This window comes from Amblyomma americanum, chromosome 1, assembly GCF_052857255.1.
Source record: "Amblyomma americanum isolate KBUSLIRL-KWMA chromosome 1, ASM5285725v1, whole genome shotgun sequence".
In the NCBI taxonomy this organism is placed as follows: Eukaryota; Metazoa; Arthropoda; class Arachnida; order Ixodida; family Ixodidae; genus Amblyomma; species Amblyomma americanum.
This window is the reverse complement of record NC_135497.1, coordinates 296,429,126-296,455,644: the sequence shown is the minus strand read 5'-3', so window position 1 is coordinate 296,455,644 and position 26,519 is coordinate 296,429,126. Positions and strand designations below refer to the sequence as shown.

The 26,519-nt window shown below is 49.7% G+C and overlaps 1 pseudogene; it reads left to right on the top strand.

The window, feature by feature from the left end:
* Positions 1-7,870: 7,870 nt before the first annotated feature.
* Positions 7,871-16,717, top strand: LOC144119160 (uncharacterized; annotated as a pseudogene).
* The last annotated feature ends 9,802 nt before the right edge of the window (positions 16,718-26,519 follow it).

Here is a 26,519-nt window from a genome sequence, read left to right as displayed (position 1 = left end):
ATTCCAAGCTTGTCGAATATGTGACGTCCCGGTGAGGTGCGGGTGCAACGTTCGTACTGCGAGGTGAGATGACCTTCCGAGAGCTACGTCTCAGTGATGTAGGCCCCAATGCCAGTAGTTTATACGTGGAGGTCCGGTGGGGGAGATGGAGAGCCGCCTTGTATGCCTGTCGAATAAGGTAGTCAACGCGGTCCCGTTCCTGCCAAGTAAGCTTGAGGTAAGGGAGGGTATATGTGAGACAACTGATAACAAACGCCCAAATAACACGTCGGACTTCAGCCTCTCGCATGTCTCTGTTTATTAGCAATGCGACGAATTAGACGGATGGTCTGCGAGACAGAGACTGTGAGTTTTGCCAGAGCTTCGGTGTTTTTCTGATTGCTCTGTATGAGAAGCCCCAATACCCTAAGGGTGGATACTTCGCGTATGGGTTGGCCACTAGCAGTAATGCAGATGGGAGGATGGACGTGGAGGCCGGGTTGACCTCGAATCTGAGGTGAGCACGAGAGGTCGGCTCCGGTTACGTGGCGCTCAATGACATCCACCGCTTGTTGAAATCTGGAATCAACCTCATCATCGTTGCCTGTTGAAACCCAAAGGGTGATGTCGTCTGCGTATAAGGTATGGGATAGCCGGGGGACAGCGTTTAATTTTGAAGGTAGCGTGAGAGAGGCGACATTGAAAAGAAAGGGGGAGTGAACGCATCCTTGGGAGGTGCCATTGCTACTGAAGGTTATAGGGCCTGAGAGGAGAGAGCCAAAGTTAAGTTCTGCTGTACAACTAGAGAGGAAGGTGCGTATATTCTCGTAGGTTAGCTGACCAGGATTTAGTAGGGAGAGGTTAGCGAGAATAGCTCCGTGGGAGGCGCTGTCAAATGCTTTAGTTAAATCAAGCCCTAGAATAAGCCTTTGTTCCCGCTCTGGTAGATGGGCACAGTACCTCTCGAAAGAGAGGGCTGGAGTATTATGTCTTGCGTAGAGATATATGAGCGGAAGCCAATCATGGTGCGGGATAGGAGATCATTATCTTCCGCATAATGGTTAAGACGGTTGAGACTGACGTGCTCCATCAGTTTCCCAGCACAGGAAATGAGGGAGATGGGGCGGAGGTGTTCGAGAGCTAGTCGTTTGCCTGGCTTCGATATGAAAGTCAAGCGTGCATGTTTCCATGCTGCATGGATTTCACCCTCTCTCCAACAATCATTCATGAAGGCAGTGAGAGCCTCAATGGACGGGTCATCTAAATTAAGGATAGTTTGTTTTTCTTGTGGGAGTAACAGAGCAGCGCGAGACAAAGACGAAAATCTGGTTGTTATTCAGCGTCGTGTCCTGTCTGTCTCTTCTTTCTCTCGTGCTGCGCTGTTCCTGCCACAAGGTCACGCACCAACCAGCCCAACTTTTCACCTTGCTAAAGTATGGAGAGTTTTGTTGGAAATGCCGTCCGGTCCCGGGGCAGAGTTAGGGCGGAGCTGAGTAATTGCGAATCTTACCTCAGCGTCCAAAATCTCCGCATCGAGGGCAGGGTTGGCCCCACCCATGTAGGGGGGGGGGGGGGTCCGGGGAAGTAGTATTGAGATACCGGACACGGATTTCATCAAGATCCTGGTCTGAGCCCGGGCGTTGATGGACTGGAAAATGCTGTGTCGTTGGGATGTTTTGAAACCGTCCGGGTCTAAAAGGTATCGGAGAAGGTGCCAGGTGCGGGTTAGCCCGGGCTGGCCACGCATGTTTTCACAAACTTGACCCCATTGCTGGGTAGCCAATGAGAGAGCGTGCGCCTTAATCTGTTTGTCTGAGCTTTTCGATGCCGAAGCGTTCTATTGTGGTGTTGTGTTTTCCAGCGGTTTTGAATGCTTTCCCTGACCTGCCATAGGTGGAGGAGACGGCTGTCTATACTGTATTGATAAGCCGTGGCAGATGATTACTTAGTAGAAGCAGAGACGTCTGCTGGAGATTGGATATCCACTTGTCAAGGTTATTATTCCGGGTAGGGGCGTTCTGAGCACGTAGGGAGCGAAACTTCTCTCAATCCGTGATTAGTGTCGGGCAACCTTTCCGACTGTACGGTTACGTGCTGAGGGTGGTCGCGAGGATACAGTGGTCAGTGCCAAGGGTATCCCCAGTGTTGAGCCACCGATCGATCCGCGCGTTTTTGCAGAATGTTAGATCAGGTTAAGTGTCAGCAGACCCGCTGTTTCCCACGCGGGTGGGAATGTGAGTGTCAGTAATAAAGGTGAAGCCCTGTACCTGTGCCCGTAACCACAGATTGTTACCTTTTCGGTTGGCGGCGCAGTAACCCCAAGGGGGGGGGGGGGGATGGCATTGAAATCTCCTTCAATGAGGAGACCTGAATGGTGCGCGAGCTTGTTGACACGGGAAAGAAGGGAGCTGAAGTCGTGTCTTCTGTCTTCTTAGGAGCAATAAACGTTAATAATGAAGAGGCTTTGGTTGCCCCTTTTACGAGGGAGGAGTTCGAGTAAGACGCTGTCTACGGCAACGTCGTCTAAGGAGCACTGGACGGCCGGCAGGTTGTGTTGAATTAAAATACCGGTGTCAGGAGCGGTGACATCTAAGGGGGAGGATGGTTTATAGCCAGGTAGTTTCACTGGGCCACGAGTTTCCTGGAGGGTGATATCAGGCGGGATCTCCGAATTTTGGGCGTACTCCTGCAGGTTTCCACGCTTGCGGCGAAAACCACCTCAGTTCCATTGCCACACGTTAAGTAGGTGGCGGAGCGCCATGGTGAAGTGTGATTGAAGCTAAGATGCGTTTGGGGGCTGGAGCGGGAGGCGAGCGATCGTACGGTCTAACTCGGGTCGTGGTGAGGGCGGTCGGTGCGCCTACCCTAGCTTCAAGGCCTGTGACGCGTGTTTGGAATCGTTGCGTGAGGGTGTTAAGATGTTTTATTTTTCCGGAGAACTCAGCAAATTTTGCTTCCAGCTTAGCATCAATTTGAGCCTCCAATTTGTCTTCTAGGGGAGCCTTAAATTCCTCGAGGTCGGCACAATTAACGAATCGTCCTGAGCGGCAGGTAGTTTTCCGCTTAGAGGTATGACTGGAGGTTTATCTTTGCGTTGCGGGGGAGTAGAGGTGGGCGCCTGAGACGAGGCGGTGGGAACAGGTTGAAGTGGTAGAGTAGGATTTGTTTGAGATGGTGGATCAAGTGCAAAGGGTGGACGCTTTAAAGAAGCGTTTTCTTTTTGTTGTCTATGGTTGCTAGCTTTAAGGGCCGTTATCTCGTCGCGCAGGGCTTGCAGCTCTGAATCGCGAGACAGATTGCTGAGAGTGAGAAGCCGCTGCGGCACAGCTCCCCCAAATTTTCGTGGAGGACGCTCCGCGAGGAGACAACCTGGAGTCCTGGGGTGGGAAGGACCGAGTGCGAATCCGGCTGGAGCGCCGGTAAGAGGAGGAGGAGCGGTCCGAATCTCTTATGGCCGAGGTGTTCTGCCCGTGGCGACGGGTCCGGGATCGGGAACGATGGAAGGTGGAAGCATTGTCTGAGTTCGTAGCGTGTAGCTGGCGTTGCATTAGGACAGAAGGCACTTTGTAGCGGCGTTTACACTTAGATGGACCAGTCTGGCGAGGACCAGAACAAACTACACAAGTGGGGCTGCATTCATGGGCCTCGTCAGGGTCGCCAGCTCCGCAGTGAAGACACTTGGAGAGCTTGGGATACGGGCAGACATCCTCTCGGTGTCCCGTTTGGCGACAGTTAAGGCAGGCTTCCACCTCGTTTTTGAAGATGTAGCAGCGCAGAGCACTGCCGGCGTAGACTTGGCAGGGTACCTTGGTCCCTGCGAAAGTGATGACAATAGATTGGGTCTTGCCTAAACAGTGGGCGTAGAGAATGCAGTGTTCTGGATTCTTGGGTATCAAGTACTCCATGATTTCCTCCTGGGCCTCATCCACGTATTAGTGGTGAATGATACCTCAGGCGTATGCGCTTGGTGGGGCCAAATAGGTGGCAACTGGATAGCTTGTCGGACCCAGGATGATTGCCTGGAGTTTTGTATAAGTGATAGCGCTGTTCCGGTTCGGGGTGCTAAGGGTGAGGGTGTTGTGAACAAAATTAACCCGGAGGCGGTCCTGTGCGGCGTCGGAGTAGGTCAAATCAAGGCTTGAGGTGATTTCTCTGCGAAGAGTGTTCTCGCCCCCGGCATGCAGATTGAGGCCCCCGGGAGGGCGAATGATGAGTTTAAAGTCATCAACAGGGAGACGTAGCAGTAACGGAGCGCGGCGCGGCAGCTTACGTGACGAGGAGTGAGATGGCTGTTGGGACGCGGTATGCTGTGCGGACGCCGAAGGCAACGACGTCGGCGGTGGCTTGTCGAAGGTGATAAAACGGATGAGTCACGTTCGTAGCAGTGGGCTACGTAGGTCGAGTCCGTTTGTATATTGTCACGAGGTGGTGACGGGAACTCCGCCGGGGTCACGTAGCACCGACTGGGGTCCGGTCTTGAGGAAGGCACAGAGCAGCTCGTAAGAGAATACTTTAATAGGCTGGCTTACGCCCACTAAGAACAGCTCTGAAAACTCAGCGGCGGCGACAGCAGCGAACGTGCTCGGCGGTCGTCGACTAACAGAATGCCCGCCGCTCTTAGCAGTGCTCGATTTTAAAGGCGGCAAGGAAAGTTCCAGAACATAGTAGGCACACTTGCTCGAGGCTAGGAAAAATCGACATAACTCTGGTCGCGTCTCGCGTCCCAGAAAAGTGATAATGCGGCGGGCCTGCCGCGATAAGAACAGACAAAAAGCAAGCTTCGCGGCATTACTCCCCCCTTAAAGAAGCATCGACCCGATGCTTAAAAACAGGGATAACGGACATAAAGATACAGAGCATACAAAATAAATACTCATAATGTAAACACAGAGTCATTAGCGCGAATAGTAAGGCTTCAGACGGGCGACGTCGACAACTTCTGAGCGCGTGCGGCGTCTCTGGGATGCTGTAACTCCGTCAGGGACGACTTCATAGTCCAGATTACCCAGTCTGCGAAGAATCCTGTACGGGTCGAAATAGCGGCGCAGAAGTTTTTCACTCAGTCCGCGGCGGCGAATCGGCGTCCAAACCCAAACTCTATCGCCTGGCTCGTATTGCACTGCGCGTCTTCGAAGATTGTAGCGTCGGGCGTCGGTGCGCTGCTGGTCTTGTATTCTCTCACGGGCAAGTCGTCGAGCTTGTTCTGCGCGCTGCAGGTAGGCGGCGACGTCGAGGTTACTTTCGTCGGTAACGTCGGGCAGCATGGCGTCGAGTTTGGTCGTGGCCTCCCTCCCGTGGACGAGACTAAATGGTGTCATTTGGGTAGTCTCTTGCACAGCGGTGTTGTAGGCGAACACCACATAGGGAAGAATGACGTCCCATGTCTTGTGTTCTGCGTCTACGTACATAGAAAGCATATCGGCGATGGTCTTGTTGAGGCGTTCTGTAAGCCCGTTTGTCTGCGGATGGTGCGCAGTTGTTCTCCGGTGACTTGTATGGCTGTGCTGCAGAATGGCCTGGGTTAGCTCCGCCGTGAACGCTGTCCCCCTGTCTGTTATCAGTATTTCGGGGGCACCGTGTCGTAAAATAATGGATTCGACGAAGCATTTGGCGACTTCTGCTTCTGTGCCGTTCGGGAGGGCCTTTGCTTCGGCGTACCTGGTGAGATAATCGGTCGCCACAATAATCCACTTGTTGCCCGTCGTTGATGTTGGGAAGGGGCCAAGTAGGTCTATACCGACCTCCTGGAAAGGTCTTGATGGCGGTCGAATCGGCTGCAGGAACCCTGCTGGTCTTTTCGGTGGCGTTTTCCGGCGTTGGCATTCACGACAACTCTTAACGTAGTGCGCGACGTCGGAGGATAGACGAGGCCAGTAATATCTCTCTTGGATTCGGCGGAGGGTGCGAGTAAACCCGAGATGGCCAGCCATTCGTTCGTCATGCGAAGCCTACAGAATTTCCTCCCGAAGGCTCTTCGGGACGACGAGAAGGTAGGCGGCCTTGTTCGGTGAGAAATTCTTCTTCACGACGATTCCCTGTTGCAGACAGTAGGACGATAGTCCACGCCTGAAGAGGGCAGGAGGTGAAGGAGACTTCCCCTCAAGATACTCGTGTAGGCGCTGTAGGTCAGGATCAGATTGCTGCTTTCATGCGAAGTCGCTGGAACTTAGCAGTCCAAGGAAAGCGTCGTCGTCATCGTCTTTTGGCGGCGTGTCGACAGGGGCTCGTGACAGGCAGTCAGCGTCGGAGTGCTTTCGCCCAGACTTGTAGACCACCGTGACGTCGAATTCTTGGAGGCGCAAGCTCCATCGAGCGAGACGGCCAGAGGGGTCCTTCAAGTTAGCCAGCCAGCACAATGCATGGTGGTCGCTCACAACCTTGAACGGGCGTCCATACAAGTAGGGACGGAACTTCGATGTAGCCCAGACGATCGCAAGGCACTCCTTTTCAGTGGTCGAATAATTCGCTTCTGCTTTCGACAATGAACGACTTGCATATGCTATTACTTTTTCGACTCCTTCGTTTTTCTGGACGAGCACGGCGCCTAGACCAAAGCTGCTTGCGTCGGTACGGATTTCTGTCTCGGCGTTTTCGTCAAAGTGCCCTAGCACCGGTGGAGACTGCAGGAGACGCTGAAGTTCGTTGAAGGCTTCCGCTTGTGCCGAATTCCATGTGAATGGTACGTCTGCCTTGGAGAGCTTGGTCAGAGGTTCCGCGACGCGCGAAAAATTCCTCACGAAGCGTCTGTAATAGGCACACAATCCCAGAAATCTGTGGACCGCCTTCTTGTTATGAGGCTGTGGGAAATTGGCAATGGCGGCTGTCTTCTGCAGGTCGGGGCGCACTCCGTCCTTGCTGATGATGTGGCCGAGAAACAATAGTTCGTTAGGCAAACCGGCACTTTTCAGGCTTCAGGGTAAGTCCGGATAACTTGATTGCGTCGAGTACTGCCTTCAGCCTCCGGAGGTGTTCCTCGAAGCTCGCTGCGAAGACTACAACGTCGTCTAGATAGACGAGACAGGTTTGCCACTTGAGGCCTGCCAACACTGTGTCCATTACCCTTTGGAATGTTGCGGGTGCGGAGCAAAGCCCAAATGGCATGACTTTGAACTCGTACAGTCCGTCCGGTGTGATGAAGGCAGTCTTTTCCCGGTCTCTTTCGTCGACTTCAATCTGCCAATATCCACTCTTGAGATCCATCGAGGAGAAATACTTGGCGTGGCAGAGCCTGTCCAGAGTGTCGTCGATCCTCGGGAGGGGGTAGCCGTCTTTTTTCGTAATCTTGTTCAGTCGCCGATAATCGACGCAGAATCGAAGAGCACCGTCTTTCTTTCTCACTAGAACGACCGGTGCCGCCCATGGGCTCTTCGAAGGTTGGATGACGTCGTCGCGAAGCATTTCCTCTACTTGGTCCCGGATGGCCTGTCGTTCTCGCGGCGACACACGGTAAGGGCTTTGGCGGAGAGGTCTGGTGTGTTCGTCGGTTATAATTCGATGTTTGGCTATCGTCGTTTGTCGCACCTTTGATGACGAGGCGAAACATTCGCTGTAACTTTGAAGAAGAAAGGTGATTTTCTCTTGTCGGTCCCGGGGTAATGCTGGGTTGATGGCGAACGTGGGAGCATGGTCTTGCTTTAGGATGTCATTTGCAGGTTCGTCGGAGATGATCAAGGCGTCCAGTAAATCAGTTGCTTCGTCCAAGAACGCAATTGTAGTGCCTCTGTTGAGGTGTCGGTATTCTTCGCTGAAGTTCGTGACCAGTACTTCGGCTTTTCCATGCCGCAAATGAGCGATGCCTCTTGCGACGCCAAGTCGTCTGTCTAAGAGCAACTGCGTGTTTCCCTCGATGATGCCTTCTGCGTCTTCGAAATTTCTTGCTCAGACGGGGACGATGATGCTGGACCGGGGTGGGATGGTTAGTTCTTCATCGAGAACACTGAGGGCCTTTGACTGCTCTGGGGTCGTTTTCGGAGGTAAAGCTTCGTCCGTCGAAAGCGTGATGGACTTGGACTTGAGGTCGATGACTGCGCGGTGCTGTGTCAAGAAGTCCATCCCCAGAATGACGTCACGGGAACATTTCTGAAGTACAACGAATACTGTCGGATATGTGTGTCCGTTGACAGTCAGTCTCGCAGTGCACCTTCCTGATGGCGTGATGAGGTGTCCGCCTGCTGTGCGTATCTGCGGGCCATCCCAAGTCGTCGTCACTTTCTTGATCCGGTCGGCGAAGGAACCACTCAGCACGGAATAGTCAGCTCCCGTGTCGATTAGAGCAGTAACGTTTCGGCCGTCGACAGTCACCTCTAGATCGGAAGTCCTTGCTCTTGCGTTGCACGTAACTTTCGGAGTCGGGTCACGGCTTGGTCGGTGATTGCGACTGCGGATGCAGGGGCTTGTCGATGTCGGTGGCCTTGGGGTCTCTTAAGTTGCGTCGTGTCGTCGTCGGTGCGGCGTCGCCGTGAGTTCTCGTCGTTGGAGGGTCTTCGTTTTTTTTGCCGGGAAGCAACCTCACGTCCTAAGGTTGCTGCTTTCAGTTTCCCCTACGGGGGCTGGGGGACCTTCCTCGCACAGCCGCTGCGTAGCTGTGGCAGGGCGACGTGAAGCGCGAGGCTCGCGGCGAGGGTGAGCGGGAAAATCGGCTCAACACGTATTCGTCGCGGCGCAGGTAGTCGTCGATTTCTTGTGGATGTTGGCCGAAGCGTGGTCGTGGTGCGTCAACGGCGAATCCGCGAAGACCGATGCGTCGGAACGGGCAGTGACGCAGGACGTGACCGGCTTCACCGCAGTGGAAGCACAGCGGACGGTTGTCACGGGTTCTCCAGGTGTCGCATTTCCTTGGGCCCGAACGTTGTTCATCGGTCGGGTGGGCGGGGCCCGGAGGGCGGCGGTCCAGCACTGCTGGCTCACGTCGAATAGGGCTTGGGGTGGCACGTCGAGGCGCGGGCTTGCGTACTGCAGCGACGTAACACATGGCTGGAGCTTGAGGTTCAGTCGTCGCAGAAGGGGAGCCAAGCGCATGCCGCACTTCTTCATGGACGACTTCCGTCAGGCTCGCTACTTGAGGTTGTGAAGATGATGGCAGCAGCCGGCGTAGTTCTTCGCGGGCGATTTCACGGATGATCTCCCGCAAGTCGCTGGTTGTAGTCGTCGTGTCCGGAAAGCTGGAGCAGACCTGCGGTGGTCGGTTGTACTGCCTTGTGCGGGCGTCCAGGGTCTTCTCAATCGTTGACGCTTCTTCGGCGAATTCGGCGAAAGTCTTGGGCGGATTTCGTACGAGGCCAGCGAAAAGAGACTCCTTTACGCCCCGCATTAGATATCCGGTTTTCTTCTCCTCCGTCATATTTTGGTCAGCTCGGCGGAAAAGACGCTGCATTTCTTCGACGTACATGCTGACAGTTTCGTTTGGGTGCTGCATCCGTGAGTACAGCAGCATCTGCGCCTTTTCCTTCCGGAGAATGTTGGTAAACGCCTTCACGACTTCAGACTTGAATAATTTCCAGGTCTTCAAGGTAGTCTCGTGGTTTTCGTACCACGTTCTTGCAGGACCGTCAAGGGAAAAGAAAACATAGCGGAGCTTCATGTCATCTTCCCACCTGTAAATGTAGCCACGCGCTCAAAGTTGTCTATCCAATCTTCCGGGTCGTCGCCAGGGTAGCCGTGGAAGGTTGGAGGCACCCGTGGCTGGTGGAGCATGACAGGGGTGGACGTCGCTGGCTCGGTCATGGGGGCGCTGGAGCTTGTTGTCGTTGTCGAGTAGGATCCGGTAGTAATCCGTGCTGAGCTTGCAGGCCTTGAAGACGGCGGCTGTGTCGTACCTCGGGATCTTCTTGGCTCTCGTTCTCTACGGTGGATCTTCCAGGTTGGGTTGGGTGCATTACCCAGCACCTTCACCAGATGTCACGAGGTGGTGACGGGAACTCCGCCGGGGTCACGTAGCACCGACTGGGGTCCGGTCTTGAGGAAGGCACAGAGCAGCTCGTAAGAGAATACTTTAATAGGCTGGCTTACGCCCACTAAGAACAGCTCTGAAAACTCAGCGGCGGCGACAGCAGCGAACGTGCTCGGCGGTCGTCGACTAACAGAATGCCCGCCGCTCTTAGCCGTACTCGATTTTAAAGGCGGCAAGGAAAGTTCCAGAACATAGTAGGCACACTTGCGCGAGGCTAGGAAAAATCGAAATAACTCTGGTCGCGTCTCGCGTCCCAGAAAAGTGATAATGCGGCGTGAATGCCGCGATAAGAAGAACAGACAAAAAGCAAGCTTCGCGGCAATATACTCTTCAGGGGCTGAATCGTCCCCCTCTACGGTGACGAAGTCCATGCTTGACGAAGCACTGGGCCGGGCTGCGAAGCGGAGCCTATCTCCAGCGTAGGTAGGCTTAGCGAGGCTGGCACTGGGCTCGGTGGAATCAAGTGTGCAAGTAGGCCACAAAAACGGAGTGCCGGTTTCGAAAATGGGCTGGGCAGTTCCCGCGCACCTTCATGAACTTCGGTAGACACAATAAAATTCAGCGGAAGTTGAAAAGTTGGTAAAAATAGGAAAAATGACTGGAGCCCATACGCACCGGCGTCTGCACGCCAGAATCCGAAACTATAAACCTCGGTCGAAAGCGAAAAGCTGCATCTCGCTGCCTATGTTTATGGTCGAGCAACTCGCGGTTTTCATAGATATTCGTACTTACACACGGTATTAGGCATTTTTTATTTGTTAAACATCTTGCTTTCTTCGAAACAACATTAAAGGCGCTCACACAAAAGAGTATATATTTCTTATAGTTTCAGTGATATTTAGAACTGTATTCTTGCTCGTTGCATTCGGAGATATGGAACCAAATCCGGCTCCAAACGACGCACAAAACCTGCAGGTAATTTCAGGAAGCCAAACTGAAAAGAAATTGGGTTTTTGGGGAAAGGAAATGGCGCATTGTGAGACAGGCGTAATTTACTGTTCTTAAAACCAACTTTCATTTAGCTTTCCTTCCCTTACCCGCCGCGTTGTCTCAGTGCTTAGAGCGTTCTGCTACTGATGCGGAGTACCCGGGTTCAAATCCGAGCGCGGCGGCTGCGTTTGGATGGAGGCGAAACGCTAAAGGCACCCGTGTGCTGTGCGATCTCAGTGCAAGTTTAAGATCACCAAGGTGGTCGAAATTATTTTCCCGCCGCGGCGGCTCAGTGATGCGGGCGCTCGGCTACCGATCCCGAGTACCTGGTTTCGAACCCGACCGCGGCGGCCGCGGTTCGGTGGAAGTGAAACGCTAAAGCGCACGTGTGCTGTGCGATGTCAGTGCAAGTTAAAGATCCCCAGGTGCCAAAAATTATTCTGGAGCCCTCCACTACGGCAGCTCTTTCTTCTTTTCTTCTCATATTCCCTCCTTTATTCCTTCGCTTACCGCGCAGTTCATGTGTCCGCCGATATGTGAGAAAGATAATGTGCCATCCCCTTTCCCCCAAGACCAAATTTTTAAGAGCGTTAGCTCTTCCTCATCACGTTTCGTGATTTCGTGGGGCCTGCTACCACCATTGTTCACAGCGCCATCTGTGCCAGCAACTACTCATCACGTTTCGAGATTTCGTGAGGTCTCCTACCACCCTGAGATCAAAGCGCCATCAGTAGCTGCAACTAGAAAACAGCGCACCTCGCATTGAGATTTGTAGCGCTCTCTACAATGGCATTGTAGAAGCAGCCACCTGCCGCGTGCCAATGATGACGTCACGGTCGAATATGGTGGATAGAGGTGGAACTGTGTGAGCATGAGGTCAGGGGACGAAATGGCAGCGTAGTTTCAGTTTCTCGAATACAAGATTGTGGCCATTAAAATTGGTTGTGCCCTCTCATCCCTCCCTCCACCAAACATTATCCTAAACCGGGTAGGCAAACTGTGCCGTTAGGGGACCGCTACACAAGCATATACATTCGTTCCTTTATATATGCTCCGACACCAACGGGCACCCATTCGGGGACAGGTGTATTGGGAGCGAGCTCCACCACTGGGGCGACTGGCTCTAGCGTCGACTTTACGTATAGTAAGTGGGATTGCCGGACTCCTCTTACTGTTGTGGAAGCAGACGCTAGATCTGGAGAAGCGTCTTGCAAGCTGAAAATTGCGTTATTATCTGTATTTTTGTGCTAATGGGTGCCAACACTGCACATTCTGATGGTGTGCGTCGCTGGGAGTGCTACGGTTCATTTCAGCTGTTGCCATGGTCGCTTACTATTCGGTGCCTCAATGCCGGATGTACGCGTGAGAGCTCGACGTAAGCATCCATTTCTACCCGAAATGCAGGAAGATGCGCGAAGCTTGGATGATCAAATTGCGAATGGGAAAAGGCGCAAGTGCTCATTCTCGTGTGTGCTGGCAGGAAACATTTCGGTGAGAAAGACTTCGTGTATGGCGCTGGCGCTAAACTGTTCGGTGAGTAGTGGGCGACTGAGCCGTGCGCGTTACCGCCCTCGCGCGTATCACTTGTGAAGCTAACGAAGGCGTATTGCTGGCAGGATGGAAAAGGCGCTGTCTTCTACGCGAAGCAGTACCGACCCAGAACCTGTCTGTCCGATCTTCGCACCGCCAGCCGTCAAGTCGGCGTCGTCGAAAGAGGGTAAAGAGCCGATGTAGGCAGTATGCATGGGGCCGTGAGCGCGGTTATCGCAGTTTCGCGCATAGCTCGTCATCCTGGAAACATATTTAAATGTTCGGAAGTCAAAACCATCGCATTCTGTGCATGTTTAATAACGCCGTTTTAGATTGCTGCGCCTGTTGTTATGAGTGGCAAAGCTTTTGGTACTGTGGTGTTGGTCTGGCCTGTAACTGATAAATTGACGTGTTCATTGTGCCGCGAGTCTCCTAAAAGCTTGCTTATGACATGTGAATTCCACGGTAAAGGCAATTTTCTGATTTGGCACTCCTATTCTTGCCGATGTGACTTTTTCTCATAGCCACTTTAATCAGTGCGTTTGTGGCATGTTCATATCTTTGCTTTTCATTTTTGTGCCCCTTGTACGAACATATAAGAGTGCTATTTAAAACAGATAGAATAAATATTCGCGTTTTATGCATTATGATATCACTGTACGTCAGTGCTAAGCTAAAATTTTTTTTGCACAAATGAGCGACGCAAACAGACACGAAGTATTAAATGACGAACATTAATGAAATACAAAGGCCAGCTAAACTGCTTTTCATGTGATTGGTAATCATAATTTTGTCTGTGTAGCATTACGTATCGCCTCTGTATCAACTGAGATTTGTCATTTGTTCGTCAACAATGCCATTAGGTAGGAATTAAGGCTGATATTACATTCAATGCAGTGAGCGTGAAGAATTTATACCTACTTGAATTGCAGAGGCTGTGGTTGTCTGTTGTAATTGTCGGCTTTTGTGCAGCTAGAAATTTGCAGTACCATTGTAGGAGAGACATATCTGAAGCAGATTTTTATTTTCAGAAGGCAGGCCATTACGCCACATTTTCCCTAAAGAGAATTTGGTCCCATTGTCTGCACATGACCCTGAGAAGAAGACAACACATCTGACTTGGCAGAAATTGAACTTATTGTGCCTGACTCAGGAAGTGATGCAGATATCAGTCCCAGCCCAGGTAGAAATCAAGGTATCATTATTAGATGCATGTTTATTTTATTATTTCATTCATTTATTACATATGTTAATTACAGAGATATATTTTATTTTCAGATATCCCTGCCGATCTTCAGTCCATAAGGAAGGAGATTGGTGTGCAAGTTAGTACGGTCGATGCTGCACGACAACAACCACTGAGCACGCCAAGTATGCAGGGAGGAAAAGATTTAAACATATTAACTGGGATTCCCTGCTTTCAGCTGTTCTACAACACGTGCGATGTTTACAGTGACAGCCAGATAGTCATTCAAGCAAAAAGCTTTTACTTACCAAATGAAGATGCGGTACTGTTAACTTTCGTCAAGCTAAATCACAACATGTCATTTTCACTGCTTGGTGTGCTTTTTGGCATTCTTCGCACCACAACGTCAGAAATATTCAAGGCTAATGTAGTAATCCTAGCTGCAATCTTGAAGATGCAGTCTTCTGGCCGAGCAAGGAAGCTGTTGTTGATAATTTGACTGTGTACCTTAAGGACTACTCGAGTGTGAGAGCTGTGTTAGCCTGCACGGAGATCCAAATTCAGAGGCCACGGGATATGGAGTCCCAGATGTTGGCATACAGCTGGTATAGGGGCGTGTACACAGCCAAAGTTTTAGTCTGTGAGACACTAGGAGGCCACATCAGTTACGTAAGTGAAGCTTATGGTGGTCTGGCATCTGACTCCCACATAACAAAGGAGAGCAAAATACTGGAAAGGTTTCTCCCTTCAGTTGATAGTGTCATGGAGGATAAAGGATTCTTAATAGACAAACTCTGCCTCGAGCATCACATCACAATAGTGCGTCAACCGTTCGTACGAAAGAGAAAGCAAGTTGATAAACATGAAGCAGAAAAAATCAAAGCATTAACGTTGAACGTATTAACTTTGAACGTGCCATTGAGCGCATGAAAGTGTTCAAGATTTTGGTGGGGAACTTGGGCACAGAGTTTTTTGCTTACATTTATTCTGTTGTACAGGTCATTGCGGGAATTTTGAATTTATCTAAGCCCATTTTCTTTTGTGACAAGTTTTTGCTTAAGTAGAACGTTACCAAAGTACATATGACATGTGTTCAAGTCGTTCTTTCTTTGGATTGTGGTTCCTATGGCTCATTTGTTAATTCGCTTCCACCAAATGGTGCAGATTTTTCTATATTGTTAAGTGAGATCAGCATTGTATTTGCTCTGCTCTTTAAAAAATTCTTGTTTTGCATCTTGTTACCAGTGTTCATCATCTATTTCAGTTTCGTTACTTCCTTTATATGTGCACATTAGATGCGTTGCTTCTCTTGACAAAAATGTTTTCCTATAATATTTAGTATTTTCATTTTTCTCGTAGTTTTTTTCTTCTTTGCATCAGTTCCTCCCAATGCATTCCTCATTTGGAATCTCAAGCTATTCCTGCATATCACTAATTTATGCAGTGAACAGCATGACCCAGAGAAAAGGTGTATTGCACAAAACAAACACTTTATTTACAGCCATTAGCATAATAAAATGAATAATGGTGAACACCTACTGTGCTTAATGAGTTAAAAGGCAAGGTAGCACGTATGACTTCAAAAAATAGACAGCCCTGTCCACAACGTGAATAAAGAAAGACTTGCTGAATATTTCAGCAAGCAGCAAGCAGTTTTCGCTCTCTTGAAACACGAGACGTCTGCACTCGATACCCTTGCCAATCCCATCTGCACCTGACAAAAATACTTGCTAGTCTTCTTTAGACAGAAGCTTACAGCGTCAGTTATTATTTCTTTGGCTTTGAATTCTTCTTAACTGATGGGGAACTTCACTTCAAGAACTGTTTGAGTGCAACAGTCGCATGTAACTAGCCCATCTGGACTGGCGCCAATGCATGAGTGCTGGTCTGAAATAAGAAGCCCGCACTGCATAAATTCGAGTTTTTGTGCTGACTTACAGCTGAATAGGCCTCCTTTGCTGTCTCTTCTACTAGAGTGCCTCTTACCATTGCAGATGACTGCACTGAGTTCTCTTTCAGAACCTCTTTTGGAAGATGTCGCACATCATGTAGTCCCATCCTTGTTTTAAGTGTGTGCACCAGTGTATATAGAGAATATGCAATTGATGCTATTAGCATTCCTTTTTTGTATATCAGCCAATCCTGAGAATCTGCTTGGGCCTCTGTTAGCTTAGTTATCTGTTCAATTTCCGTATTTGTGTACGCTTCGTGCACGTAGCCATAAATCTCGTCTGCAGAGAGCATTCCTGCTGCAATCGCCTTCCTGGCAGCTTCAAAAAGCGCTGGTGGCTTCTTAAATGCCATCATATGTATGGCCTCCTGCGTTTGTTGCACTCTCTTGACACTGCTTATTAAGTTGAAGACTAAAAGAAGTCTTCATGGGCAGCAGTGGCGCTGCATCGTTGCATGAATGGTCTCCTGTCGTGCTCTTTGAGCATTTACTTGGCACCGCGCGAGTCAGGTGGTGACTACGATTTCATAAAATAAAGTTCAAATTTTAAGGTGTACCTTAAACAATAAATTCCTATGCATTTTTGTGTTTGAGAAGGTGGTTTTTACTGAAAAGCAATACATGAAAAAGCATCTACTTTTCCCTGAAACCATTGATTTATAGGTATTTAAACAGCAGGTTCAAGTGCCATGCACAAACAGTGATAATGCACCGTATAAGAGTCTGCAGACAGTAAGGAAGCTTGCTAATTTTTTGGCATTGGAACATTTAAACTGGCAAGTTTTAACAAGGTGTTCAGTCACGAAACAGCCTGCATCAAACTAAGCCACCTACATAATATATCCACTTACTGCCTTCACAGTGGCGGAGAGCAACACAGTTGTACGGCAATTCTTTCAGCAGCCTCTTCAGCACGTCGCCTTCAGGCACCTTGATGTTTTCAGTTTAGCCTGCAACTTGAAAGGTTCCATCAGCCTACTTTCTTGAGCACACCTTACAGCATTTTCACTTCCCATAAGCACTTTTTAATCCTCTTGAAGGACACAACGCCTGAACTTAGTGTATCTCTGGTGGTGTTGCGCAGCTGCCATCAGGAAGCCTGGTGCTTCTCAACTTGATAAGCGCTCCAGATCCTCAGAGTGCACTGAAAGACTCTGTTAGTGCCCTCAAGCTTATGAAAAATCTAGGTTGAAGTGCGAAAAAAGTTTGACACAAAATTAGACAACACTTTTTGCCAGTATATACAGCAACATTTCCTTGTATTATTTATTTATTATGGTACCCACAGCACCAGGACATCACAGTTGGGGAGGGGGTACAAGAAGGCTCCACCAATGCATTTAACAAATCGTTTCTTCCTTGTGCGATTGAATTCTGGAATAACCTACCCGAAAACATTGTTGCTGAGACTAATTCTTCCAACTTTAGGCAGCTACTCATCGAACATTTTCAAGAATAATAAAACCGTCCTATACCCGTTGTCAACTACGATGCACTGTAAAACACCAAACACTTTGCTGGACGCGTTCTATTACTGTAGTATGTATTTCTGTGTGCTTCTTCTTCCCATTTTCTTTCATTGACTATATTAATTTGTTTCTCTTTTACATTGCCATGTTTTCTCAATTTTGATTGCCTTTTCATATGTATGACCGTCGGACACTGTATCCCCACTTATGTAATGTCCCTACGGGACCCTTAACGGTTAATAAATGATGGTGACAAACGATGAACAGACATTCATCCGAAGCCCGAATGGCAATATGATCGCGGTCAGTGCCGATGGAACAGATAACCTGAAAGACTGCTCTGCACAGTTGAAGATTTTTCCGTGTCATTCCCATCGTTCACTCGGCTATATACGAAGCTCAAAGGAGCAGTCGAACGGCGCCCTCCCGCCGGCGCTGACCGTAGTCACTCGCACCTGTCACAGAAATCTTGCTACCGAGGTTCTGTAATCACTTACCTCTGACTGGTGGTGGCGGTGTTGCAGCTCCCGTAATCTCCATAACGGCATCAACAACGCTGGTCTTCGAGCACAGCCGTCGCAGTGGCGAAAACTCGCCGGCGTACACTCCACAACAGCTCGCTCATTCGGGGCGTGCTTTGTTGCCGGATGGGGGGGGGGGGGGCAAATGCCTCAAATAGACTTGAACAGGCCCAGACCGAAGCAAATATTTATTAAATAACTGAATGAATAAGTAACTAGACCATTAACGCGCAACTAAACTGGACGAAAGAGCATCGCTCAGAGCAGCTCAACGCGCGCTTTCCATCTTATTACGTCACAAGTTCGCCGGCGAGAGGGGGCGCCACGGTATGTCCTCGCTCACAATACCGAAGTTGGTAGGCAAATAAAACCCTATGGGTTGTGGAGTAGAAATAAACCCACAATTAAATAATAGGTAAACATTGTATACAAGCAATTAGTAATTGAAGCGTTACCGTATCGCACCGCAAGCCGAATTCTAGGCCCACCTTGGCCCCCGAAACGAAGAAAATTTCGTTTCGGACGTATTTTGAGGGAGTGCAAATCGGCAATCGGGGGGTGGGGGGTGGGGGGGTAGACGTGCATCGTAATTTTTCTGATAGATGGCGCCAGGGGGCGTGCGTGCACGCGTAGCCCAGCCTGGTGGCAATCCACCCCGTTTCAAAGGATATTTCATTCCGTTTCTCGAGACGAGCGGCGCGTTCTTCGCATTCTTCATCTCGTAAACCAAACAGCTAACGCTCGTTACTTCAACGTCTTCCAGACGGTGGCGGCGACACCTTTTTATTCCATAGTCCTTCACTACGGCGCCTCTTGCTTTCTTCTCTTAAGGTGGCGGTTCCACTGCCGCCATCTTGCGAGTAGTTCAAATTCTGCCACCAGGCTACGACACTGATCCATGACTGGGAAAGTGTCTACCCGTCTTGCCCCTGAGCGACCCGAGACTGGTTCTGGTTGAGATGTGTTTCCGGTCCTTTCTTGACCCGCGCGCTGCGTGAACGCTTTTCTTTTGTTGCTGCGCCTGCCTTCAGAGGGTTACAGATGAACCATGGCAAACCCGGCTGCTTGTCCCCGTCGTGCGTGGGGGGAGGTGTTGGCTGGGGTGGTTCGGCATGCTTCTTTCTCTGCCTGCTCCTTGCTGGTTTTTCCACATCCACACACGGTAGCCTTCTGCGGCTATGTAGCCAAGGCTAAGCATAGAGGGAAGAAGGGCCTTGTCGTCGCGAGTGGAGCTTCCTTTGTTCGGGATATGGTTGTGGAAGGGTGAAGAGAAAAAGTTGGAGAGCCGGGACAAAGAGGGTACCGTCTTTGCCCAAACGGCATCGGAAGGGGGATTAACTTTGTTCGGGATAAGGATGCTCGGCACGGGAACAAAGGACCGCTTCCCTCCCTCTCTTGTTTAGCCTTGGCTCATTTGAGGGTATGTGCCGCTTCGTTCTTGCGTTGTACCCGACTACAGACTTTTCTATTTTCAATGTCGATACATAAGTGTTGGCAAAGAAAAAGAAACCCAGCACGCAGTAAGCGAAAAGGGAAAGCGGACGACAAAAATAGAAAGGTGTGATATCATGCAAATTATACATGCTTTTTTATGTCCCAGGTATATACTTCTGGCGTTTTTTTTTTGCAATGAACCTTATAGTTGAAGTCGGTGCCTTTCTTGTGTTCTTCTTTCTGCCCTCGTCTTTTGCGCGTACAATCACTTCGTCCCTGTTGATGCATAGTAATATTAGTAGTAGTCGGAACACTCCTGGTGTAGAGTGTAACCTGCCAACTCGAGCGCTGAAAAAAAAATGTTTTTTATCAAATATTGTTACATCTATGATAATACAACTGTCACAAAGACAGCTAGACAACTTCAGACAACGCTCGACGGATGCTTGTCCAACCATAGAATCTAGGGTTGGTGAAGAACAAGGTTTAGAGAAGTGGGCAACTGTCAATTTCTGTTTACCGCTGAGATGAATCGATATTGCACAAGAGACGTGAAATTTCTACCGAGAGGGTTATCACCGCAGCGTGTCGGAATGAGTTCGCCTCAGAAAAAAATATTCGTCGTACATGCGGCGGCATCTTGCAACCAATTCGGGACGGTCAATTTGAACAGAATTTTGCCAAGGTTTAAAAAAATGCAGCATAGATGCATATCATTCACGAAGCGGACTAAGTCTAAACACTGAACGAGGAAAGGGGGGGGGGGGAGAAACGTTGTCAAAAAAGGGGCCAGCTATAAAGGGATAGTTCTGTGGGCACTTGGGGCGTCCCCCTCCCCTCTCCCGTTAGGACCCTGAACTGTGTGCTCTTATTTATGTTAGACGTACACCCCCCGTCAAAAGTATACGGCCCAAGGGGTTTGCTTGTGAGGCCTGCTGCGTGCCTCGTTATGCATGCCCAGCGACCTCTCGAGAGAGGAATAGCATCGCTTCCTCAACCCTCCCAATCTTTGGAGTGCTAGATGTGCTAGGGAGCCCCGCTAAACAGCTGAGAAGTAAACCCCTTGGGCTGTATACTTTTGACGGGGACTGTACGTCTTTCTTCTTGCATCCAGCTTGCCTTATTAGGTTGCTTACTGCCTTTAGAATTTTCCACCGCGTGCTGAAATGTATATCTTACTCGCCTTGCGTCGATTTGCCCCGATTTAGGGTTCGTCAAAGATAGAAAAAGCGTGCGTGCGTGTGTGCGCGTTCACGCACGCGTACCTGGAAATTGAAGCGACAGCTGTTATTTTCACACCGTCCGTTGTCAGGCAGCTATAACATCCTTGAGATATTTTTGATATTTTTTTTCCCGCGATATTTTATTTGACACTGAAATGCGATGCCAAGAGCGGCACGCTATGGAAGAACGTTGGCAGCTGCTTCCTTGTCTTGCTTCAGCTTCCCGTAATAATGCACGCGCTAAAAGCAGAGTGCATGCCTTTGTAGTTTTCGAACCAATATATTGGGCGGACTACTGTCCATTATTTCAATGTAACCGGAGTGTATTGTCATATTTATTGCACAGGGAACACGTAAGAAACGTGTGTACAGTCATGATATTTATGAGCGTGAATACGGGAGCGCATGGCAAGTATCCTCAAGACCTACTTGTGGCGACACGCGGCGGCTGCTTTTATCAACGTGGTGGAAAGGGCTATGCCGCCTTGCCTGCTTCCAGCAAGCAGGACACACATCCCTTTCCACTTTGTTTATGAAGGCGACCGCCGCGTATCGTCAAGAGTAGGGTTCGAGGCTATCTGCCACGCGCTGCTGTGTTCACGCTCATAAATTTCATGACTGTACTTTCGTGTTGAGCCCGCCCTTTGGTTTCATGGGTTAGTAGCAAATCATTTTGAGATGGGCCAGTTGCCATGCATTCACACATTCGCAGCAAAATAATTCGCTTACGATTTTCGCTTACGTTAACATTTTTCGGTAACTTGAGGTGTCACGTTACTAGTTATTTCTTATTTCAATTGCCCCGCTCCGCCTATTTTTCAGAAAAAGAAACGCCGAAAATGTTGTTGCAAGTAAACAACATCTACAGACCGGTGTTCTCGACGACCCTTGTTGGGGCTCGCATGCATGCCAGAAAACACCTGCCCTTGACGACGCACTCAAGTAAAAAAAAAATGCACGAACACGCATTCACACACTTGTCCCCACACCACTCACGCACGGAACTCTCTAAAGAGTGCACGCATGCCGAGCCACCAATAGACCATTTGCAGAAATCTGTAAGTCAGTTTCTCTGTAAGCTTGTTTTCCAACCAGAAGGTCTTGTTCCTAGGCAACACTCTCGCATTCTTTGTGGAAGCAGTTCCCCTTCTGAGTAAACTCAGGAATGTCGCCAGTTTACTTCAAGATGGCCCCAAGAGAGCCGTCGAAAGAGTACAATGGTACAGAACAGAAAAGAGGACTGCAGTCAACCGGCTTTAGCACTGAAGTATCGGAAAAAAGAAGGAAATGGACCTTTGTCCCTGTGCCGGCAGTAGTGAGCTACCTCATACTAAACTTTCTAAAAACTTTCTGCTCAACAACACTGTCACTCCAACTTTCTCCCTTCATAGTCATACAACCCCCCCCCCTTTCTCCCCTATCTTGAACAAGGAACAACCCACTCCCCCACTAACAACCCCACTAGGAAGAGAGGCAAGCTGTCCGATGACAGCTTTGCAGTGCAGCTGCAGTAACAGCAAGTTGTAACTATTAGAAAGTTGTCGTTGTTTATCAACATTGTTTTCAAAATAAATTTTGTTTATTTCTATCTGCAACTGCGGCTACGTTTCTGTTTATTGAGTTCCTAAGCGAGCGAGGCTGACCTTGAACACCTTGACATAAACACTAACATTTTTGTGATAATTATGCAGGTTCAAGTGACAAAAAATGTTCATGTGCGCAAATACATTTTTTTTCCGGAACTAAGCATTCCTTTAATGCTACACAATTTCCGCGTAATTTCGTAAGCAGGAGCACACCAGAATTACTGTAAATTTGTTGAGTTCACCTATGTTTTCTTTGTGAGGTCGGAATTATGTGAAAAATGAGCTTTATAAAATTGTTATTTTCAGTTCTTACAGCGAAGCCGCAGTGTAATTATGGCCATGGAGTAGCGGCAAAGTAACGTGCGATCCTTTTTTTTTCGGCAATGGTAGGTAACGTAGGCGGTAACGCGTTCTTTTCTTTTAGCGTAACGAGTAACGTATTTAGTTACTTTTTTTCGATAACGCCTACAACACTGGTTGTACCCGACTTATAGATCCGTTCGATTCGCCTGTACCACATGAACTGGTTCCCGCGGCACTCCAGCTCACATGGCTTCATTTCAGCGGTGAAACACGGTGCGCTCTGAACCACGGCATTCGTTTGAAAGTAGTGCGAGCGTAGTTCAGGAAAACTGCAACCCTTCTCAGTGGTTAGTGCCGAAATAGTGCAGCTGCAGCCGCCATGAAGGCAGATGATGGTTTGCGCGTAGTGATAAACGGCGGAGACTCAAGTAATTCCACTCGTCGACAAGCTAGAGCACTGCTCGAGTTCTCCAAAAAAACGGCTACACGTGACTGACATCACTGTAAAAAACAAAGACGTGCATGCAGCATGATGCACGTCGACACAGTTCAGTCGCGTCGTTTCGCGCCAGCTGTCACGAGGTGCACATGCACGCATCGAGGCTGGTTCATGGCAACATTTTATTGTGATGTGCTCTTTGAAGATTTCTTCACGAGATACGAGATGTTGGCAGCCGCTGATGTGGGGTGTAAACAGAAACAGCTGGCTGCAATTCACTGGCGTCACCAAGGCTAGCAGACGACCAGGCCTGCACTCGACCATCCGTTTTGGAAGCAGACAGTGCCAAACTGCGCTCAAACCACGGTGAAAGACATAGCCTACTATTACACCGTGGCTCAAACTGCCGGAACTAGCGCTACACACTCAGGGGCACCGCCGCACAGCTTTGCCGAAATGGTACAGCGAGCGCAGGCGAATCGAGCGCTCTCCAACTTCCCCTCCACAGCACAGCGCTAGCCGGAACAACGAACAACCGACGGCACGAGGCAAAATCCTGTCTCCTTCCTTCTTCAGCAATGCCAAAGCTGTCCTCGAAAAATAAGAGGACGCCTAGAATGCTTTTCGTAGCGTCAGGGAGAGGCGGGAGAGGCTATGGAGAGCGCGCGGCAGCGGCGGTGGCCCCGGCACGCTAGCTATGCGCCGCTACTGCGCATGCGCAACTGGCGAGCGCGGCGGCGGCACCTGAGTCACCGCCGCAGCGACGACGGCGGGCGCCGTGTGACGTCACTGCTCCTCGCGCATGCGCAGTACCTCCTTTCCTCAGCTCTGCGAAATGGCTAGGCGACTCGCGTAGTGTTGCTTTCGCAAAAAGCAATCCAGCAAAGCAATATGGTGTAAATCTGCTCGGAAGCTACAGAGGGCAAAATGGAAGGGAACGTGCAAATATTGTAGAGAAATGATTCCCTCTCGTGAACACCTCCTGATTTTAGGTGTTTGGCAGCGCCACACTTGTCATTTTTCTGAACTGTGACCATTTAGTACATGTGCGCTAATGTAGATGGCGCTACTTACTACATTTATCGCATGTCGCTGCGTTATTGCTATTATTGTTTGTAATTTGTGGACTTTGTAGTCGATAATTTTTACAAGTTGAATAAAAGAATAAGAGCCCGATATTTTAAGAGTATATTTACCTGAAAAATAGAAGCTGCGGAACGTTCCGAGAGCTTGTGCCCTTCATAAGCACAACGAAAAAGGTAGCTAAAATCAACATTTTTTCAACTAGACAGTGCACGTTCCCCAAAAGCCGTAGAGTAAAGGCGATGCTTAGCCGCGTAGAGCGCAGTACTTAGTTTCTTCACGCAAAATCTCAGAATTGTGAAGTGCTGGTTAACTGCACAGTATTGCATTCCGTTTTTAAATATTTCGAAAAACGCTAACTTTGATCAGGAATACCTTTTAAACTAAACTAGGCAGATGACTGAAATTTTCAGAATAGATGAGCGATTAGACGTTCTCAAACTGTACAAGAAGTCGCCGCAGTGCAATGCATATCCCAAAAGTTATTGCAGATTATATTGTTCTGTTTTCTATGCTTTTCAAACAAGCGTGGCTAATAAACTAATCTATACACGTACTTCTAAATGCTCAAAAATGCGCACTAGCATCACATCTCAAAGTATCTCGAAATATATTTCTTTAGGTGCAAGAGGTTTCTCACAATTTTGCATTTCCTGAGACAAGTTGAGCTCAACTGCCAGTTTTCATCTTTGCGTTTTCTTTTACAGTTGAAACAAATTTGCAGCTACCGTTAAAAGAAATGCATCTTTTGAAAGCAGAGAAAACTAGCTTTTCGGAGATATCTGAACCATATTTATGAAGCGAACGAGCGAGGTACAGTCGACGTACAAATATCACCAAAAATGGTTCCCGCTCACCGCCAGAGTGGGACCGCCCCCTTTCTTTACTTACGGGCGCGCTTCGGGTGTGCACCGAGGTATACGAGACAGGCGTCATTTCTTTGACCTCTAGCTATATTCAAGGTCAAACTTGCGGCCCAATGCCTCCAAAAGGAGGCGTAGTGAAGATTTTCGCTTCAATATCTGCAGGGTTTGCGCGTCATTTGGAACCGCATTTGGTTCCATATCTCTGAATACAATGAGCAATAATAAAGTTGTAAATATTGTCACGACCTGAGGAGCCGTGCAGGTAGACGTCGGGGGGAACAGAAGGCTAGGCGCGTTAATCAGACAGCCAGGGCCCAAAGCACAGAGCCAGAGCTCCTCGGGGGCCAACAACACTTCGTCGTCGTCGTTGACTAAGCGTGGAGGCCGCGCGGCGCGTTCGGCACGTGGCATTATTCCCTCCCGCGAAATCAAACACCGTCTCGGTGTGGAATGGGTTATGTACAGGGAGAGAAGAAGGGGAAAAAGAAACGAAAAATATGGGTGAGGTGAATTATACATCCGGCGCTAGTTGAGAGGTGAGGAGAGTCAAGTTCACACGTGGGGTAAGGAGGTAAACGGGCGACACACAGCGTTCACACAGCGCTCAGACACGCGAAAAGTACGGTTTTAGGCGCACTACATGGACGACATCAGGCCGTTGACGCTGACGGCCAGCGACCACAGTTCCATCGGGGACAACTTCGTAGTTGAGGCTGTTCAGGCGGCGCAGGACTTTGTACGGGCCAAAATACCGATTGATAAGCTTTTCGCACAACCCCTTGCGGCGCAAGGGTGTCCACACCCATACCTTGTCACCCGGCTCGTAGTGCACGTCCCTGTCCAGAAGGTTATAGTGTCGAGCATCGACGGATTGCTGGTCCTTGATGTTCAAGCGGGCCAGCTGACGGGCTTGCTCTGCGTTTTCCACGAAGTTGCCTGCTTCAGGGGTTACCTCATCATCGCCGTACGGGAGCATCGCATCCAACATCATGCGGACCTCCCTGCCATAGACGAGACGGAACGGGGTAAACTGGGTGGTTTCCTGCGTCGCTGTATTATATGCGAAGGTGACGTACGGCAGGATCTCATCCAACGTTTTATGTTCAACGTCAACGTACATCGAGATCATGTCCGCTAATGTTTTGTTGAGCCGTTCTGTTAGACCATTGGTTTGGGGATGGTACGCTGTTGTGGGTCGATGAGCTGTGTGGCTAAGCGTTAAGACGTCACGTAAGAGCCGGGCTTGAAACGCCTTGCCTCGGTCAGTAATGATGATCGATGGGGCGCCGTGTCTAAGCACGATTTTGTGCATGAAGAAGAGGGCAACTTCGGCGGCAGTACTTTGCGCAAGGGCCTTCGTTTCAGCGTAACGGGTCAAGTAGTCGCTGGCGACTACGATCCAATTGTGGCCGGACGACGAAAGAGGAAATGGCCCCAAAAGGTCCATGCCGACTTTGTCGAATGGTTTTTGTGGCGGCTTGATGCACTGAAGCAGCCCGGGAGGCTTGAGCGTCGGTTTCTTCCGCCGCTGACATTGCCGGCATGTCCGGACATAACGCTTGACGCTTGACGTGAGCTGGCGCCAGTAATAGTTCTGCCGGATTCGGGACAAGGTGCGGGTAACACCAAGGTGGCCGGAAGTTGGCTCATCATGGCAGGCCAGAACTTCATCTCGTAAATCAGACGGTATGACGAGCAGGTAAGTTGTCGGACTGGAAGTAGAGTTCTTTTTATAAAGCACCCCGCTCCGGAGACAAAACGATGATATCCCACGAGCTAGGTACCGTGGTATCTCAGGGTGCCCACCTTCGAGATGTTCTATGAGCAGACGCAGCTTGGCGTCGGCACGCTGTCTGGAGACGAGCTCAGACGTGCTGACGGCTCCGAGGAAGCTGTCGTCGTCGATGGTGTCTTGTGGAGGAGGTTCGACGGGAGCGCGTGACAGGCTATCAGCGTCGGTGTGGTTCCGGCCGGACTTATAGGTGACAGTGAAATCGAATTCCTGCAGGCGTAATGCCCAACGGGCGAGGCGGCCGCAAGGGTCCTTTAAATTTTTTAGCCAGCACAGCG